The sequence below is a fragment of the Lathyrus oleraceus genome, chromosome 5 (genome assembly GCF_024323335.1).
Source record: "Lathyrus oleraceus cultivar Zhongwan6 chromosome 5, CAAS_Psat_ZW6_1.0, whole genome shotgun sequence".
NCBI classification, from domain to species: Eukaryota; Viridiplantae; Streptophyta; class Magnoliopsida; order Fabales; family Fabaceae; genus Lathyrus; species Lathyrus oleraceus.
In genome coordinates this window covers 373,844,492-373,865,514 of record NC_066583.1, presented here as the reverse complement: position 1 = coordinate 373,865,514, position 21,023 = coordinate 373,844,492, and the positions used below count along the sequence as shown (strand labels likewise).

Genomic DNA, 21,023 nt, shown 5'->3' with positions numbered 1-21,023 from the left:
CCGTGCCCCAGGCGTGTCAAGATTTCAACACTTGGGTCACTCAACCTTCCGAATAAGATTTCAAGTTTCAATCTTATAAACATGCATTGGAAGGGACCTGTATGTCTTAAAATGCAAAGATTCTTCATCAAAATAACCAGATGTTTTTGCAATCAAAGCGGTAATGAAAACAAAAACAAAATTATTTGACTGAATATGCATTTTATTGATTGAAAAGTGTGGCTCAAATGAGCAATACAAAGGAAGCAATTCCTGAAAAGAGGTAATTGCGCACAAAAGGAAAAATCTATCCTAATGGCAATGGGAAACCCGTGATCTCATCGAGTTCCAACTCGGTTACACCCCATATGTCCTCAGACTTTCCGTGCCTTCTGCCTTCTGAACAAGACGCTTCTGATCGCTCCCTACCGGGTATTATCCATGATGCTTTAACCAAAGCGCAAACGATCATGCGGGACGCAGTTGTTCGTTTCAATCCCTCTTTTGCCTGGACCGCCCCTTCGGGTTTTCAGTCCACCGGGATACCCTTTTTTGCCCAAGTCGCCCTTTCAGGTTTTCGACTTGCCGGGTGTACAGTTTTTCATTTTATCCCTAATTTTTGCCCGAACCTTTTTTCTGTTTTTGGTTCGCCGGGATGCCCATTTTTGCCTGGACTATTTTATTCTTTTCGTCCAGCGGGTCTCTTTATACGAAGTATTTTTTAACTGCGTCCGCATTCACAGGGGATGGAAAATCCTCGCCATCCATGGTCGTTAACAACAAGGCTCCGTCAGAGAAAACCTTCTTGACCACGAATGGACCTTCATAATTGGGTGTCCATTTGCCCCTTCGATCGTTTTGAGGAGGAAGGATCCTTTTCAGCACCATATCACCCACGTGATATACCCGAGGTCGTACCTTTCTGTCAAAAGCACGCTTCATCCGCTGCTGGTACAACTGCCCATGACAGATGGCCGCCAGCCTTTTCTCCTCAATCAGGCTCAACTCTTCGTACCGGGTCCTTACCCATTCCGCCTCTTGCAATTTTACGTCCATCAGGACTCTCAAAGAGGGGATTTGAACCTCAACCGGTAGCACGGCTTCCATCCCATATACCCACGAGAAAGGCGTTGCCCCAGTAGATGTACGCATCAGAGTTCAATACCCAGAATGCAAACCTCGTACTCAGCCACCATCGTTGGTGCACTCAAATGCTTTCCGGGCAACAAAAGGAACATGGGATCCTTTCGGCATTACCAAAGCAACACTAATTCCTTCATATTAACCCCATCAGACATCAGAACCCGTTCGGATTCAGGGTCAGGCCCCTCCTCCGGGATCGGTTACTCTCAATCTTTCGATTAGAGTACCTCGAGATGTCCTCATCAGGGAACTCAAACTTCATCAATTGATAATCCTCAATGGGTTGCGGAGTGACGTAATCAGACAATACACTCCTCCCTTGATTGCTTTCTAGGAGGTGTACCAAATATCGTATTCAATCAAAATCATTGGCCCTTTCGCAACCCGTCCGGTCATTGCTGGCTCTTTCAGAAATCTACCTGATCAGATCCATCTCGAATTCCACAAAGTGGTATGAACCAGCATATATTGTCTCAGTCAGCGAGCAGCCTATGCCAAAGTACATCAAGTTTTCTCGAACAGTGAATGTATTGTTTCACAGTCGGTAAACTTTTTGCTAAGGTAAATTGCATGCTCTTTTCGACCTGACTCGTCATGCTGCCCCAGTACACACCCCATAGACCCCTCGAGGGCTGTCAAGTACCAGATTAACAGTCTCTCTCCATAGGGAGGCAACAGAATCAGAGGCTCCTACAACTCAATCTTTTATTTCAATATGCCCCTTGGCAATCATTATTTCACCTGACCGTTTGATCTCTTTTTTCTTGAATGGGTTCCCACGTGGCTGTTAGGTGAGATGTGAACCATGACATGTAGTTCAATCTACCCAGGAGACCACGAACCTCTCTTTTCTGTTCTCGGTTCAGGCATTTCTCTGTTTGTTTCTTTTTTTTTTTTTTTTTTTTTAAGCAGGATCAACCTTGATTCCTCTTTTCCAATGAACCCCAACAGCTTACCGGACCGCACTCTGATAGTGCACTTATCTGAATTCAACCTCCGTTTGAATTGTCTCAACCGGTCAAACGACTTGGCCAGATCTACCAGATGCCCCTCTTCTGCTTGGGACTTTGCTATCATGTCATCATCATAGCATTTGATTCCATGATGAATCATATCATGAAACAAAGTCACCATGGCTTTCTGATACAGGCACTGGCGTTCTGCTTCTCCAGAGGACAGTCTTCTCTCCATGGTAGCTTGCGCACAACGACATCGGTATCCGACCCTGGCATATCTTGACATGACCAGGCGAAGATATCCACATGCTCCTTCAACAGGGCTACCATTCTGCTCTCGACTCGCCTCTGAAGCGGCCCCAATTTCACTTCCTTCCTGACCCCGGCGGTGCTTGGAGTAACAATCTTGCATCGCTCCTCGTGCGGCTGAATCACCTTCTCCTCTTGTTTTGACAACCTGGCTAATTCCAGCAGATCACAATCTTCTTCGCCTTCTTCTTCGGCATGATAGATCGGTTTGTCGAAGTCATATGAGGTGTAACCAAATTGTTATCAACGAGATCCGGAGAATTATTTTTGAATTCGGAACGAGATAAATCAAAAAGGGAAGAAAATGAAAACAAGCATTGCCATTTTTATTTGTTTAGAAAACTGCAAAAATAAATGAAAAACAGGGAACACCGTTTTTTGACTGAAAAACATCCATTTATTAATGATGCAGAAATGTTGCAAATTATGAACATGAGGTGGCCCTTACAATGAACCATTACGTGTCGGGCAACACGTATGGCTTTCATGCAAATAAAACTGAAAACAAAAATTATTACTCTTCAAGTAGAGTGACCGTGATGATCTTTTTAGGCCTTCCAGTTCTGGACTTCCATCCCTGGTACGCACGGCTTTATCCAACCATCAAACTTGCAGTTACCATCAGTCTCTTCACCCATCCCACAGGCGTGATCCGAATCTTCAGCAATTGCACTCACCATTGCCTGACCATGTGCCGGCATGGGATTAGCATTAACATTCGGTGATGGCGCAAAATTGATAGCCTTGGAGTCTACCAAATCCTGGACAACATTCTTGAATGCTCTACAGCCCTCAATGTTATGCCCCGGTGTTCCAGAATGAAATTCGCACTGGGCGTTCTCATCATAGTTAGGAGGCCTCTGATCTGATCTCATCGGAACCATCGCCCTCGGCTGAACCAACCCAAGATCCATCAGCTTTTTGAACAGAACAGCATATGTCACGGGCGGCTTGTCGAAATGACGATCGATCCCCTTTCCTCTCACTTGATACCCGGCTCTCTGTTGAGGTGGCTGACGTTGCTGTCGTACTGACTGATTACCAGCAGGGGTGGTTACCGCAGCAGTGTGCTGGTAGTAACGATCCCTACCGTGTCCTCTCTGGGCATACACAGCACTTGATTCACTCTCATTCTTCCTTTGGCCATTTCCGAAGGGCTTCTTCGATCCTGACGACGAGGCATTACCACCCTGGATCTTCCCCATTCTCAGCCAACTTTCAATTCTCTCCCCAGCCACGACAATGTCAGCAAAGTTAGTGACGGGACAACCCACCATTCTTTCAGCAAATGCCCCCTGCAGGGTACCCATGAAGAGATCAGACATCTCTCTGTCCACCAGTGGAGGTTGCACTCTGGCAGCCAACTCCCTCCACCTTTGCGCATACTCTTTAAACCCTTCACTTGACTTCTGAGACATACCCTGCAGTTGGGTACGACTAGGGGCCATATCAGCGTTGAACTGATACTGTTTAAAGAAAGCATCGCCAAGATCCTGCCAGCTCTTGATATCAGAAGATTTCAGCTTGGTATACCATTCCAAGGATCCTCCAGACAGACTGTCTTGGAAGAAGTACATCCAAAGCTTTTGATCTGTAGTGTATGCAGAGATCTTGCGGACAAAGGCTTGCAGATGAGTTTCCGGGCAGGAACTCCCCTTATATTTATCAAATGAGGGCGCCTTAAATTTCTGTGGGATCACAATCCCCTCAACCAGCCCCATATTCGACATATTTACGACCCCGGGAGTGGCATAGCTTTCAAGAGCTCTGATCTTCTCAGCCAGCAACTGAATCTCCTTATTCTGTGGTTGGGCACCGTACTGACCAAATGGCTCATTATGCATTGAAAACTAATCAGCCTCCCTATCCTCTTCTCTGTCGTCCTCAACCTCGAAGAAAGGCGGGAACAGACTATCCTTCAGATTATGCCCCAGACCGGGCCCACCACCAGTAGCAGCACCAAGTCCACCAGCATTGTTGTTCACCATACCTACGGTTGCTCTTTTTTCACCGTCTCTGGATCCATCCAGCCCCTGGTTGGAGATACCATCCAGGTTAACAACACTGTTAGCAGCTGAAGCTCGCTCAAGCTTCTCGACCTTATCAGCCAGAGCCTTCTGACCAACTGCAAAACCCTGCATGATGTTGATCAGCTCAGTCATCTTGTCCTTCAGCTCGAGGATATCTGTGTTTGGGAGATCCATTAGTCTGGGAGTATTGCGTCTGGTGAAGTATCTGTGCGGGCGTGTTGAGTGCAAAGGTACAGTTCTGCGAGCACGAGCAATGATTCCTGCAACAATCAAGCACGTCAGAACCCGACACCTACAAAACAGCAAACAGGTTAATATGCATGAATGCAACGTCTATCCATATGAGGAAGATTCTGTCCTTTGATTCTAGTTTCATCGAGACAGATAATAATCCGGCATCCACATTCTGAAATTCATGATGTCTCTCAACCAGAATCTCAATCAATAATTCTCCCCATATGGCTAGACATAGGTTCGATGCAGATGAATGCAAAATGGGAATGATGCAGATGTATGAATGCGATGCATTGCCATCCTCCAAGTCCTCTGATCATCTGTTGCACTGAGTTACGGCCTCTGAATTGATCACAACCATCTGAGGGAATATGTAACCACAAATCCGACCCAAGGGTTCCGAAATAAACGGAAGACAGATACATCATCATCATCATCAAACAATCTCTGAACAGATACCCACAATCCTCTGAATCGGCCCGGGGAATCCTGAAATAAACGGATCCCCACTGATAAATAACTCGGACAGCACTCCGGCGTCTCGGAAATAAACGGCCATAAATCCGACTTATAAATAGGACCCTGATCAACGGAACCAAAAGTCACCATCTGAGTCACCAACAGAACATGCATCTGAAAGAACCATCCTCCCCTCACAGGTAAATTCTAATCAGGTCACCCTAAGGCGGATAATAGTCTCGACAATCGGGCGGAGATACTCAATGGGTTTGCCCTTTCGGGTGTGCCATTGTAGCTCTCCTGAGATCGTCTAAACCACAGATCCGGGAAATGATCGGTCACCGAAGTCAATAGCCCAAAAGAGATAATCCAACCTAAGCGGAATAACTTCACCCGGCAAGACTCTCTCAAATGAACCTCGTCCGGCTGTGGTGACATGTCTCCGCATCATGTCGTACAACATGTGAAGAGACATGAAACCACGCTAATCCTAGGTGTGTACTCAGGCCTGGGTTTTAGCCCCACTCAGAACACCCACCCCAAAACAGAGGAACCACCTGCACAGAGGACGGCGACATGATAGTATGATGCATGCAAATATTTATGCAAATATATATGGTCAGAATAATAAATGCAATAAATAACAGCACAAGCAACCTAAACTATCCTAGAGCGCTAGGAGAGACTCGCTTAGGGAAAATGGACCAGCACAGGTCAACATCAATTCCCCAGCAGAGTCGCCAGCTGTCACATCCGCGAAAAACAACCGGCGGGCTATCACAAAAACAACACAGAGCCGCCACCATGCGTTATTTATCCCAAAGAGGGAAAGGAAACGCTCAGAGTAAACCTGGAAAAAGCAAGGTCTCGCGACCAAAGAGAAAGGGTACGGGAGTCGGTTACGCAAAGGGAAGGTATTAGCACCCCTCACGTCCGTCGTACTCGACGGGATCCACGCTCTAAGAAAAGAAAAGGTTGCTAAAACACCACACACACACGCACCGAAGACAACACAGGTGGGGTTAAGAGGAAGAGAGCTCGATAGGACATCGCATCCTATGCCTACGTATCTCGTCTGGAACGAGAATCAGAGCTGCCGTAGTTCGGCTCACGCACGCCAAACAAGCAAACACAAACACAGGCAAACTCGGAGCCTGAATGCCAATCACTGGACTTACATCAGCATCCGGACCAAAACACACACAAAAAGGCAAACGTGGAGCCCGAAAGCCAATCACTGGACTTACATCGGCATCCGAACCAAACACACGCACACTGGAACCCGAATGCCACTTGATGGACTTACATCAGCTTCCAAGCACACAACAACCAACAAGTTAATAGGGAGTCGGGAACTCGAGCCTATAACTGTCAAGCACACACACAAAAAGAAAGAAAAGTGCCCGGAGAGACCTCGCACGATCTCCTGCCTACGTACCTCATCTGGTATGAGGATCAGGGCGACGTAGTTCCCCTGAAAGGGAAAGAAATTCTAGCCAGAAACCAAGGGGAGACACACTACCAGGGAGCTGTACTCGAGCCTAGTGTTATCATGCATCATTGCCCTATGTTGTGGTTTCTACCTACTTGCACAACAGCAAGCTAATCCTAACCAGGAGAAACAAGCATGCAAGCATCAACCAAAATAAAACAAACATTTCAAGCAAATATTCACAAAGCACACACTATATCCAGTCAGAAGTGGGCTCAAACAGAGGGTTCGACTGCCGAAGCAAGTCATCTGTACAAGGGTAGAGTTAGCTCTTAACCTTGCCATTGAGAGGCTAAGGTGAAGCTGATGAGAGGTGAGTGAAGATTAGACTTCGCAGCTCTTATCCCTGATCAGGGAGAGCTTCAGACAAAGGAGCGTGGGTCCAGAATGGAGGGTGTAGGAGAATTGCCATCCAAGGCGCAGCGGAATATAAAAAATTTCTCCTTTAATGATCCTTACGAATGAGCATGATCAGTGATAGAATCGTTACCTCTTGTGGCGATTCAAACCTTTGGTGCAGATCTCTGATAATGATCAAACCTTTGATACAGATCCACGGGGCGATCACGAACGTTGAACGATGACAACGTCTCTACTCATTCCACACGAACGGATTCCTTCAATCGCAGTGCTAGCTGTTATGAATGAAGGCTTTGAGTGAGAGAAGGAGGGAAACAAAATTCCAAGTCTCTACTTGAATTTCTGTCTGAGTGAATTAGAGTGACAATGCTTCTACCCAAGGGGTTCTATTTATAGAACCACTTGTGTGGGCTTCAAGCCAAAAAAGCCCACTTAAGTGCATTTTGGCCCATATCTCATAATATGCCAAAATCACTTAAGTATTTGGTACCTTACCATATTTCGTCTCCCACTTAAGTGCACCGTACCTTACGGTGTTCCTTAATTATTCTATCTCTCATCAATCCGTCCTTTGTGTGTGACCCTATAGGTTTTCGCGACGTTGGCAATTATATTAAATCACACATTTAACATAATAAACAGTAAGCGGTATCTAGCAACACATCACTGCTACCCAAGTCACGAAAATGTCATGTGATCTGACAAAACCTCCTGTGATAATAATTATGTGTATAATTACCCCTTTGCCCTTATGTCTATATTGAACACAAGGTATAGACCGTGTCATCCTTGTCCAGTTCAATATTGGGCCCATAGACATTTATCCTGTTACGCAGGATTGGCAAATTCCATCTAGGACACTCATGTCCCTCAGCATGCTTCGTGGAGTACCCATCAACTGTCTTTATGGTCATCCAGTTACGGATAACGTTGGATCAGTAATAAAGCACTCAACTCTACATCTAGGATCCATAATGGTTTCAGGTCGAAGAGTGGTATACACTATTATCACCATGAGAATAACTTATGACACTTTGCATAACTTTCTATATAGTATTCTCATAGCGGGTCAATCCGGTATAAATATTACTCCTAATATTCATACCTATGTTTAAGACTTGATAACTCTTTATCCATGATCCATGAGATGTGATCATCAGTCTACAAACATAATAGTCTTAATGCTTTAATGTTATCCCACTTCACATTAAAGCTCGACTACGGATACTTTAAGAATAGTGTCCTTATGTTTAATGTGTTCTCATGATTAAGTCACACTTAATACATTAAACGGACTATCTATTCTAGGGACTTTATTAATCAACCATAATAAAGAAAATGCCTTTTATTATTAATAAATAATTCGATACAAGTACCATAAGTATTGGCCTCTAGGGCTTACACCAACAGAGGGACCCTTCTACGCTCAAGACTCTGACACAACTGTACAAAGTACAAGATCTTGGGTTTGTGTCCCAATGCATCAACACAGTGGTGTGAGCAGAGGGACGACTCAACAGAATAGCGGGGGATAGATTGCATATCCCTTGGGTTCCGCCAATTGCCTCATAGAGGTCTTTACCTGCTTGGCACAAAAGTAAACAATCACAAACATCGCCTCTTAAGGAGGACTTCAGACAGTTGCCTGGCTAAATAACAAGCCAGGTCTTCCAGACTACATGGAGACAAGAGAGTCTACCTCAACTGGTTTATACAACCAAGCAGCAGTAAGCAAGTTCTTAAAGAACTGTAAGCGACTAAATGTACCTGAAATCAATCAAGTATCATCAGTACTCAGACAAACCAACAGTAAACAGCAAATGTTAATCTGTACAGTCAAACACAAATTCATGCACACAAGTGCAAGCCATGAGCTCAAACTCAAGCATCAAACCTACAACACAAAACAAGTTAGTTTACACAATTCACAAGTCAACTTAATTAACTTGAATTTTCCTCCTTAAGCCTTTTGCATCTCAACCTGAAAATCCAATTCAAAAGTGAGAAACAAGACCACTAGGCCAAGCCTAGGGTCCAAAGGGGATAAAAAATCCAAAACAGCAAGTGAAAATTATCCAAAATCACATTCAAACAATTTAGAAGCAAATGCAATTGGTCCCATGCTCATATCAATCACCATTATCATTTTATGCACAAAATAGCATCAAACATGCAATTTGCAACTCCAAATGACCAAACAGAACTATCTCAACCAAAAGCATACCAAAACAATTCAATTAATTCCACAAAAATTCAAGTCTAAACAGAACATATCCAATGAATAGCATATCAATTTTCAGCTCAATTGGATCAATGGAAGTAGGGAAATGAAAATCATAAAGTTCAGACAAGTTCAAGCAAGCCAACACATGGTATCCAAACAAACATCAACTTCCAAAAATCACAAAACAGTGTCACAACAAGATAAATGAATGGGATCAAAACCACAATGACCTGTAATGTGTCTACAATCCTCATACCAAATTTCACACTCATACAATCAATGATCAGAATTTCACAAAGCAAATGGTAACATGTGTCACACAATGTCAACAAAATGAGCCAACAGAGGGAAAAATTTCAATCAAATAGGAAAAGCCATCAATAAATCCAGAAAAATTCACATGTCATCTCAACATACAAATTCTCATTCATGCAAAAAATTGGCTCAATCCAACATCCCTAAGCACATCAAATAAAATCATGAAATTCATCAAGCTTGGTGTGACACAAATTGTCACACCTCTAATCAAAAATTCATAACTCATCAACCATGTATCCAAAAATCACAAACTCCACATGAAAATCACCATCAACATGTCCAGAACAAGCACAAAAAATTTCATCCATTTATTTTAAAACCTCATCATTTCATGAAAGATATGGCATGGTATGTGCAAATGTGACACATTGAATCAATCCCTAAGCATTTTAATTTTCTACACATGCAAAAATTCCACAAAAATCATGATTAAATTCTACACATCACCAGGAATATCATGAAAAAAATCTCACTCAATTTGGATGAAAAATGAGTGAGTTATGAATTTTACAAGTTCATGTAACAAAATGTAAAATGAAATGAAAAAAGAAATGAAATAAAATAAATAATTAAATCAGGAATGGCAAACTTGTAATACTTATGAACTTGGCCAAAACGGCGCCGTTCCAAACAGAAGCCAGGGCGCGCTCTGATTGGCCAGAGCTGGCGCCAAACACGAATTTGAATCCAGGCAACGACAAATGAGGATCTGAGCGCACTATTCATCTTGTTCTTCATCAAGAACAAGTTCAAAATTCCAGAAAATCATAATCAACGAATCTTAACCAAAATGCACAAACTTATAGTCAAAAGAACCGTCTCTCCACCTAGGTCACGAATGTACAATTGATTTTCCCTAACTCTCACTGTAGCGACGGGATCGAGCGAAAATAGAAACGAACATCAAACTTAAAATCGTGATTACTCTCTCCATACTCAATCAATTCACAAACCACAAGCATCATGTTAACCTACAATCAAAGACCTACAAAACGCCTATCATGATTTGAGCAATGGTGAAATTCGAAAAATCACCTTGTGTTGATGGCAGTGCTTGATCTTGATGCTTCAAGGTGTAATTTGCCAAAACAGATGGAGATTGACGTATAGGAAGATGAATAGAACGCGTGCCTTAGCTCAAGGATGCTTCAATTGGAAGAACTAGCCAAATGCCATTGTTGTGCAAGCTTGCAACAGTCCATGATCTTGATGCTATTGCCACGAATTTGTCAAAACAGATGCATAACAAGGCTTGTGGAAGATGAATCGAGAAGAATCATGCAAATTGATGTAGATTTGGTGACGAAATCTTGAAAAATGGTGATGAAGCTTTTGAGAGAATTTGGCAATTTTTGGAGGGAAAGTTTGTTATGATTCTTGGAATATGAAATGTAATTAACAATTTCTGTTACAGTTAAGGCCTTATACCACATCCTTAATCCATCCCTTAATCCAAATTATCAAAATTGGAATGGATTAGTGTTAATTGCATTTTCAATGAAAGTCCAAAAATGACCTTGCCAAATATTGCACCATGACAGCTCATGACAGTTGGAACAAGTCATAATTTGCATTTGGAGAGTGTTGGCATTGGTTTCATGTCCAAATTCCAAGTATTTCTCAAAATCACATGCTCACACCAAAAATGCACTTAAATCCACTTGAAATTTGACTTTTTGCTATGAGTATTTTTGATGAATTTGGACCATACACCATGAAAGTACACGTGAAATGGGGTTTGCTCACAAAAAGATCACTCAAATTGGACATTCCATGTGAAAGTTATGCCACTTTGATTATAGGCATTTTTGGAAAATGAATGGACCATAACTTGTCAACCATACATGGGAATTTCAAGTTCTTGGACTTTTTGGAAAGGTGAGAGCAAGATCTACCACTTTCATGTTGAACAAATTTTCATTTGAAGCGTTTTTGGACATGTAATTTTGTGGTGAAAAACTTTCCATTTTTGGAAACTTCCATTACAAGTCACTTTCAATTTTTGGCAATTTTTTGTCTGACTTTATTTTTTTCATTCTTGAGTTTTGACATGTCAAATGAAACTTGTTTCAACATGAATGAAGTGTATCCAACTCTTTCCCACCCCCAAATCCATAAAATCAAGCACAGTTGATCACAGTTGACTTTTCTAGTTGATAGATGAATTTGGCAATGCACTGATCAAACTGAGCCTCAAACTTCTGATGAAATGGCTCAATGATGAAACCCTAGCCTCCCTAAGCTCAATACAATCACATAATGATCCCCATATCCACTATAGACCCCATCTCCTTGCCAAGCCCTGATTGGCCCAATGCAACTGATTAGGGTTGACCAGTGGTCAAAACCCTAATCCCAAGGTATCTTGATCAAACACTTGAATCTTCTTGGATGATCTCAAAATCATGATGATGATGATGTGTCATTGCAACCAAGATGTAGACCAATCTCCTTGAGAACCATGAAACCCTAATTTGGACCACCACCCTCAGACAGTTAATGATCCAGTCCAATGAAACCCTAGCTTGCATCATGAACTCTTCATCTTCTGATCAAGACTTAGGAGGATGATTTGCACAATGTAACCACATGATATGCACCATGCAATGCCTAATGACCTATAAATGACATGCAATATGTTATGCTAGCCCCAAGAGAGGAGGGCAAATTTTGAGGTGTTACAGTTAGCACATCATATCTAATTGAAATGTAATTTTCAATTTGGATCTAATAATCACAATCAAAGAATGAACAATAAAAATAGGATTAAAATCAAGACATGAACATGAACATGGAATTTATCAATCTCGCTCCTAAAATGACATATTAATTGAATTAACATGGAAAAATATTAGTGATCACACAAACCAAAAATCCCATGGTTAATCAATATTATTTTTTAGGCATTTTTTCATGGTCAATAAACAAATTAAAATCTAAATCTATCTAATATAAATCTAATTAAATTCCTAAATGAACAAATGAAAAATTAAATGGATTTTATTATCGATCCTAAACAATCAACAATTAAACCCACAATTAAAATGGCATGAAATATTATAAGAAAATTGCAAGAAATAGTCAAATAAATAAAAACAATGGGCCAGAAGGTGCATATTCTGGAATTGGGGTATAGGCAGGTAATGGGTGCATGGTCTCTGTTTGCTAGGCCCATTGAGACTTGCCTTCAAGAAAGGGGGTGTGAAATGAAAACATGGGTGATGGCCAAGAGATTAGTGTTAGGGCTCAACCTGCTGAGCCCATCAGCACTTGGTCAAGGGAAACAAAAGTTTGAACACATGGGAAATTATGAGTCAGCAAGCAACAAGTGAATGGCACACGTGGGGGTTCTTGATTGGATGCTAAAATTGAATTTAAAATAAGAAACACGGGCCACACTCAAACTCAGCTCAGGTCAACATTTCAAACGCCACCACCGTGGACCACCGTGTCGGAAATCGCTTCTGGCGGCAGTGGCCACCAGAAACAAGAATTTCACACACCAGCGGCCACATCTCAACCTCCTGATCACGAATCCACCCTTCAATTCATCTAAATTCTATCCTAGGTTCATAACCAAAGTGAAATAATCAAGAGCCCTAATAATCAATCCCTAAATTAAATCCTAATCCTGCAGATTCGAAATACCCGGGGTTGGGGCTTTAAACCGCCTCCTTAAGCTCTACATGTCAGCAACAAGAAGTTGAAGGAATAAAAAGGTCGATTCCTACCTGGCCGGAGATGAAGATGAGGATGACGATGAACAATGGTGAATTCCTATTTCCAGGTAATTGTTCTGATTTCCTTTCTCTTGATCCTTCTTGAAAATTACTCTTCTCCTTTCTTCTTTGGAGCTTCTACTGAGTTGTTGATGTCGAGTCAGGATCGAGTGAGATATGGAGTGAGTGATGAGCATGAAGGTATGAGTTTTAGCTCTTGTTGTTTTAGAGCTTCAATGTGAAGCTATGAGCAACAATGGAGAAAAAAGAGCTTTTTAGAGAGGGGAAAGGGAATGATGAATGAATGGAGATTGAAAAGTGATGTTGATGGTTGAGAGTGAGAGAATAAGGGAGAGTTTGGATGATGAATGATTAACCAACACAGAATGAAATGATTGGATCCATTTATAGGTAGTTAGTATTGGGATTGAGAAAATTCTGTTAGGATTTAGTTATGGAATTTTGTTAGGAGTTGGTTAGAGTTTGTTAGGGATTGTGGAATTCAATGCAACTTGTTGATTATTCTGTTATTTGAATGGTAACTGAATTGTGTGGATCCCAAGTTAATTAGCGGGAAAATAATTTATATTCTGTTATGTAGTTTTTCGGTTCCCTAGGTTAAGTTAGATAGGTTTCAGTTAGATTTTGTTAGGTTAAGTGAAGGATGTGGAATTAGTTTCAGTTATAGCTATTTACAGGTTATATGTTAGGCTTGATGTTAACTTATGAATTGGTTAAATACATAGTCTTCTATGATGTGATGCATGCTCAATTACATGGTATGCTACAAATGTATGGCTCATGTTCTGGATTTTGTTGCAGGTTATATTGCTGCAAACTGGCTTGTGTTTAGACTGCCCTGATGAAGGTTTGTCTTGCCTGATCTCATATGGTAGAATGGCTACACTGTAAGATCCTTGTGGGGATTGTATGGTTTGAATATTGGTGTAGGATCATTGCACTAATTTGGTGTTGAGTTTTAGCTTGGCCTGATGTTATGCCTTGCTTCATGATGTACTACAGCTCATAGCCTATTCATGGCTGTTGGATTTGGTTACATGACTTGGATACCCTGCTGGTATACTCGTGTGGATTGGTACTGACTACTGGTTGTACAAGTATGATGTAAGCTACCATGTTGCATTGTTTTGGAATTGACATGTTAGGCTTGTGGCATTGAATTGACTTGATTGGAAGTTTGCTTGGTTTTCTTTGCTAGTTGTTTGGGACCCAATGCTATGTCTGGATGAACTATTATAATGCATTAATGATGTCCATAAGTTAATGTGAATTGTCTGGGTGAATGGCCTGAAATAACAGGGTTTGGCATTGTGGTTCTTTGGCTTGCTCTTGACCGTTGTAACAGATTTATTGGCATGGTAATGAAGTGGTTTAATGTGGCATTGCAACATGGTTCCACAATGTTTGGCTTTGGCTATACTGCAAGTGACGTGTTGTGTTTGTGATGGTCTTGATGTACAGTCTTGGTAATGGCTCATGTTTGGATTGCGTTGCAGGTTCTGTTCATGACTTATTCTACTGTAGGTGTTGTTATTGTATGGAAATGCAGTGATGGGGTTTTGACTATGAGTTTGGTTGTGGATTGGTTCAGTTCTAGTTTAGGCCTTGTTATGTTATGATTTCTATTGGCTTGGTAAATGTATGTATCATTGGTTGTTGTATTATGACCGGGTTCTGCAGTAGGGTTAGGACCATGTTTTTTGTTTTATACTCCTTGCAATTTTGACTTGCTTCATGTGTTCATGTTTGTGCGCATGAGACCAAGGCCATGTTCTGACTTTGGTTCATGTTTTGACTGCATACTGACTTATGAATGTGTGTTTCAATGTAGGAATTCTGACCTGGCTTGTGGTATGCATTGCAGGATTATCACCATGTGCAGGAAACTTGTAGGTCTGCATTGCAATGTCTCGTTGGGCTAGTGTATTGATGATGCTTCTTTGTTCAGGTCCTGCAAGGTGAGGTTTTCTCATGTTTGTTTGGTTCTTGGTCATGTAATGCAGAATTCTAGCCATAGCATGGCCTTGTTTGGATTGCCTAGCTCGGTGCATTGTCATAAAATGATTAACATGGCATAATGTCTTAATGTGCATGGATTGTTTATGCTTGGAAATGATATGGCATGTTTGGTAATGATCATTCTTACTTGAATTTATAACATTGTATTATCGGTCTTGTAGGTTTGTGGACATGAACATGCATTGGAAACTTGCATTTGAAGCAATCATGAGAGCACACACGGACTTTGGTGATGAATCAAGACAAGATAGAATGGGATTAGGTCTAGGTTTGGGAAATTAGGGTTTTAGGATTTTAGGGTTGACTTTGGTCAAACTTGACCAACAAGTCAACTGTTGACCAAAGTCAATATTTGGTCAAAGTTGTCATTTCTTGTAATTTTTAAAACTTGGGATACTTTCATGCTTGTAATGAATGGAATTTACATATAATTGGATTAAATGGATTCTTGAATGATTGTTTGAATGGAATTGATTGAATTTGTAGTTGTACATGAACATGTCTTTAATGGAAATGAATTTGCCATGAACTTGGATTTGAATCATGAACCATTGTATGAACATCCTTGTAATGGATTAAAATGAACAATGACCAGGACTTGTAATTGAATTTGAATTGAATTAGCCAAGAAATCGTATGGAATGAATAATATGGTATGGAAAATGAGCTTGAATGAATGAACATGGATGGCAATTAAGGCTATGACTTTAATGAAACATTAACATGAATACCAAAGACATGAATTATGGATGGACCAAAACCAAACCAATGAGAATGATGGATGGTACAAAGCATGGATCAACTTAGGATAGTATGGATCAATGGACAATTAACTTGTATGAACCAATGGACATATGGACAAACCCTAGATGTACCATGAAATAGGGCCTAAGCAAAGATTCATGAACCAAGCAACCCTGGCATGACAATGGCAATAGATGGACTTGAAATACAATGATCATATGAAATAGTAAAGCATAGACTAGTCCTTTGGAATGGCCATATGAGCTTGTCTTAAGCAAGACATGAGCTTGGGCTATGCATGATCATATGAAATGTTAGGGGTGAATGGAATGGTCATTTTACTTTCCGTCATTTTACTTTCTGTCATTTCAATTTGAAAAACAAACAAACTTTGGCAAACCATCCTTAAAATCATATAAATTATTAAACAATCTTTAAAACACAATAAGTCCCTGTGGAGACAATAAATTTAAATGCTCATTGTTGTACTTGCAACACCTCACATGCAAGGTTAGACAAATTTATAATAATAATAAAATTTTAAAGAAAAACTAAAAAAGTAAGAACTTTTTGTTGGAGAGAAAAAAAATGCAACCAGTAAATGATCACATTCAATAAAATTTTGCAGTCCTTGACAACAATGTCAAAAAATTGACGGACAAACTAACAACTCTACCAGATCATTGAAAGTAATATCGTGAAGAGTACCCCCTAAGTATTTAACAGGAATAATACAATTAGTATTGAATCTAAATGTAACATCCATATATAATACATGCATAGAATTACCTATTATACATAGTTGTAATGTTGGTACTGAAATACATAAGTGCCTAGTGGCAACATTGTACATATTACATGCCCAAAATGAATACAAACATGGCACAATATATACAAGTGTGCCCAAAAATATAAACTAGGAACTAGATCATTATATAATGATCTCAAGAGAGATGTCTACACATCAGAAAAAGCCATCAAAAACATCAAACAAGTAAGGACATCAAGCTATCTTGTCCTTACCCTTCACCTGCTCAGAACTACCTGGAAAATAATCAACAACATGGGGTGAGATAATAATCCCAGTGGATTCCCTATATTATGGGTCCACTCGACTTTACAACGTTCTAATCAAAATCTAACTCAAGTCACAAAGGGGAGAAGACTTGAGTACACACAACTTGCAATGTATGGAAACATGTATCTTGAGTTCAACAACTAAAACAATCACTAAACAAAATCCATCTCAAGGTATATTTCCCCGACAAGCCATACGTCTACGGTTATTTACACGAATCATGGATCCTTGTAAATAGGTATATTTCCCCGGTAAGCCCTACTTCTAGGGTTATCGACACGGGTCACAGATCATGTCACATACTTTGACATACGCATGGATTTCATATTCTAAGGGATAATATCCACCTTAAGAATTGTTGCTTCCTATGGGACTCTAAACCTATTTTAAGCCTTTTACCCGTATGGGATTTCCACCCACCATGAGATCCACCGCGTCTGGGATTCAAACCCAGGTCATTTAAGTATCGGTGCGTACATCCCAATTCTTACTTTATATAAGCATTACAACTTGGGACGGAACAATCAAGGGGTTGCTTCCGACTACGTGATTAGATAAAATACAACATGATTATATTCGACAATTACAAGGTGATCACATTCACCATGACATTCACAACAACAACACATGTTCCATACAATGTCTATCATTCCTAGTTAAGCAAATACTTGTTCATGACACACACCTAGGTATCATTTTGTACAAGAATTTCCATTTAAGTCATTCATCATACCCTAATTATCCTTCTAATTCATTCATTTAGTCTTGCTCTTAAGGTTTCCTCACCAATCATTATGAATTTCCAATCATATTATCTCATTAAAACATCAATTAAGTTATAACACATTCATCATGCTATCATATACGAATTATAGTTGAATCAATGATAATTCCATGCCCACATATCATTGGACAAGTTATATGACCCTTAGGATAGCTTAGGAACCATAGAAAACATGATTTTAGCAAAAATACCAAAGGCTAGGATTGATTGTACAAAACCCATAATCGATTGCACCAAGTTACAAAACTCTCTATTTCTGATTTTGAAAAGAATAATTGATTGTCAGCACAGTGAAATTGATTGCACTGCTCCTGAAACGTGATTTTAAGCTTTTTTGTGAATGTGCAATTAATTGTAAGACAGTGACAATCGATTCTCACAGTGAGTTCTGTCAAATATACCTGCTGAAACCAATGTTTTAAAAACTGGACCAGAGATCGAACCGGTGAAACTTATGATTTAAAGTTCAATTGGTTCAATCGGTTAAACCTACGATCGAACTGTTTATTAAATAAAATAATAATATAAAACTAAATTTCATAAATATGCTACACATAATCATAGGTTCGCAACTTAATAAAATAAATATTTCAAAAATTCATTACAAATCTAATACAACAATATCGATAATAGATATAGTAACATAACATAGTTATATACTTCATTTCAACATTCATTTAAGAATAATTTGACCAAGTTAAAGAATTACAATAAACTAAGTTAAACTAATTCAAACCAAAATTAAAATAATAAAATGTAATAATTAAAATAAAGTTCAAATAATTAAGAATACCTAAATTAAATAAGATAAAATACAAAAAATAAATAATATAATATACTTCATTAAACAAGAAAAATGAATTTGAGTTGAACTACGATAAATAAATCTTAATTGACAACAACAAACAATATTGACTTGAACGACAATCAATATTGAGTTGGATATTGTGACTATGTTTGGAAGAGCCTACGTGATGATGATGGAGTGTGGTTGAAAGAAAAACTATAATGGAGTAACAAAACTTAGAAGTTTGTATGGTTTCAAAAAAATACGATTTTTTTTTTGTGATTGGGAGCGTATGTTAAGTTTTGATATTGACATATTAAAATTTATAAAAAAAAAAATGAAAAATGGTCAATTTGATGAATTTTCTTGAACTGAGCGATTTTTCAAAATGGCTCTGGTTCGAATGGTTTTGGACGGTTCAATCCGGTTTTTTTTATTTTACTCAGGTTTTGATCCACTAGCGGTTTTGAAAGATTGACCAAACTAGATTCATCCCCGATTTCCGATTAAACCGGCCGATTCGATTTGATTTTTAAAACATAGGCTAAAATATGTTTTTATCCATTCCTAACCATCCCTAAGTTCATCTAACAACAACCATCCATAAGATACAAGATTTTCATGGTATAATACACTAAAATCCACCACTCTAACAACAACAATGCTCAATCATATTCAATAACAACAATCATAACAATTTCACATGAATAATGAAAGAAAATATAACAACATGTCAAGACTCATCAATTTATATCCTATGTTTCTACAAACCCTAATTTCTATAATCATATAGTTTCTACCTAAAATCCACCTTGCTAAAGAGATGAAGAAGTTGTTGAGAAATGATGAGATGAAATGACGAAGAAAACCCAAGCTCTAAGTTCTTCAAGTTCCTTTTTCTTCTTTTTTTCCACAAGTTTCTTCTCTTTCTCTCTATGTTTCCTTTTTCTTGTTTCTAATTTTTAGTGATACATTGCAATTAGATTGGTACAAGTAGCATGACATGAGAAACTTGGTATAAGTTGTGTGGTTGGAAACATTGGCCACAATTGGATAATAGAAATGTGTGTTCAACAAGAAATGACAAAATTAGTAACATATATATTAAATATATTAAGTGGTACAATACTTAATATTCGTTCTACTAGAGTAAATGATTCATTATTAGTGTTATTAAAATGTACCAATTAATAAAATGCCAATTTCAAATAATATTAATTAAATCAACTTAAATTCACTAATTACTCTATTTATCCCAACAAATGATTTTATAGTAAATAGTAACTCAATTGATCTCAATTGATATGAATTAGAGAATTTAAAAAAACCCGGGATATTACACTAAAATTCTACTATTGAATATAAATGTTTAGTTGGTTTGTAGGAGTGTTTAAATGCTGAAAACTAAAATTTTTAAAATTAATGATTAAAATATTGTCACAAATGAGTTTAAGTTAGGTGTTTTCTTGCACAACTTTTATAACCTTTTTTTTGTTAACATTATTATTATTTGTTATTACTCATTCCTAAGATTGTTTAACCCTGAGTCCTAAGTGATTAAATATTTATAAACTTACATAAACTTATGAAGCATTGGTAAGTTACAGTATAAAGTTAAACATATAAATAATAGAAATATCAATTTCATAGTTCCATCCTTAGTCATAGATGGAGTTCGATTAGAATACCTAATTCAAAATCTTTGCATATTTCACTTTTGTGTTCACAGGCTAAACCATAAACTAATTTATTGGTGATTAATCATTAAAAAATTTTGATTAGATATTAGATCAATAACAAAAGAATAATACATTAGCACAACAACTGCATAAAAGGGTACAAGGTTATTACATATGACCCATAACATACCAAATATGAGAGGTAATCTAATCATAGTGCAATTAAACATGAAATAAGAGTTGGAGAAATATTACATGAATCATACAAAATATAATTAAGCTTGAATAGTGATAAGCCTCCTATTTGGCTTTAGAACAAATTAAAAAATACTTCTCTCTATATAAAAATAAAAACCCTTATGATTTTCCAAGAACTTGGTATATATAGTAGGGCTTTTACCGCGATGGTATGAAATCATGTCGTATTCAAGGAAATATGCATGTTTTATCAAATCACCCACGATATAATATGATTGTGACGCGATATTTCCAGGGGCTTGCGCTCTTGATGTTTTCATGGATCGTGCGATAATCCATGAAATTGTGTAGCAATTTGGTGAATTATTCACCTTTTCTTATTGTCTTGAATTCTTGTGTGTTAGTTTTACTCTATTTCTTGTCATTGTAACTTCCACGTGCAAAAGACTATATAATTATTTGGTTAGAGTGATTTTTAGTTGAATTGAAC

The 21,023-nt window shown here is 38.8% G+C and overlaps 2 long non-coding RNA genes across 4 annotated transcripts; one reads left to right on the top strand and one right to left on the bottom strand.

Moving 5' to 3' along the window:
- The first annotated feature begins 12,841 nt into the window (after nt 1-12,841).
- LOC127084860 (uncharacterized) lies at nt 12,842-15,716 on the top strand. 3 transcript variants are annotated; one of them, XR_007788811.1, is made up of 4 exons: nt 12,843-13,291; nt 14,046-14,883; nt 15,109-15,202; nt 15,425-15,716. It is a non-coding gene; the product is annotated as an uncharacterized LOC127084860 (long non-coding RNA). The 3 variants fall into 3 exon arrangements; XR_007788810.1 differs by having other exon boundaries at nt 12,846-13,291; nt 14,046-14,740; XR_007788809.1 differs by having other exon boundaries at nt 12,842-13,291; nt 14,046-15,202.
- A 1,034-nt stretch (nt 15,717-16,750) lies between these two features.
- LOC127079549 (uncharacterized) lies at nt 16,751-19,705 on the bottom strand. The gene is made up of 2 exons (XR_007787933.1): nt 19,457-19,705; nt 16,751-17,051 (listed from the first exon to the last, which is right to left on the bottom strand). It is a non-coding gene; the product is annotated as an uncharacterized LOC127079549 (long non-coding RNA).
- Between the last annotated feature and the right edge of the window lie 1,318 nt (nt 19,706-21,023).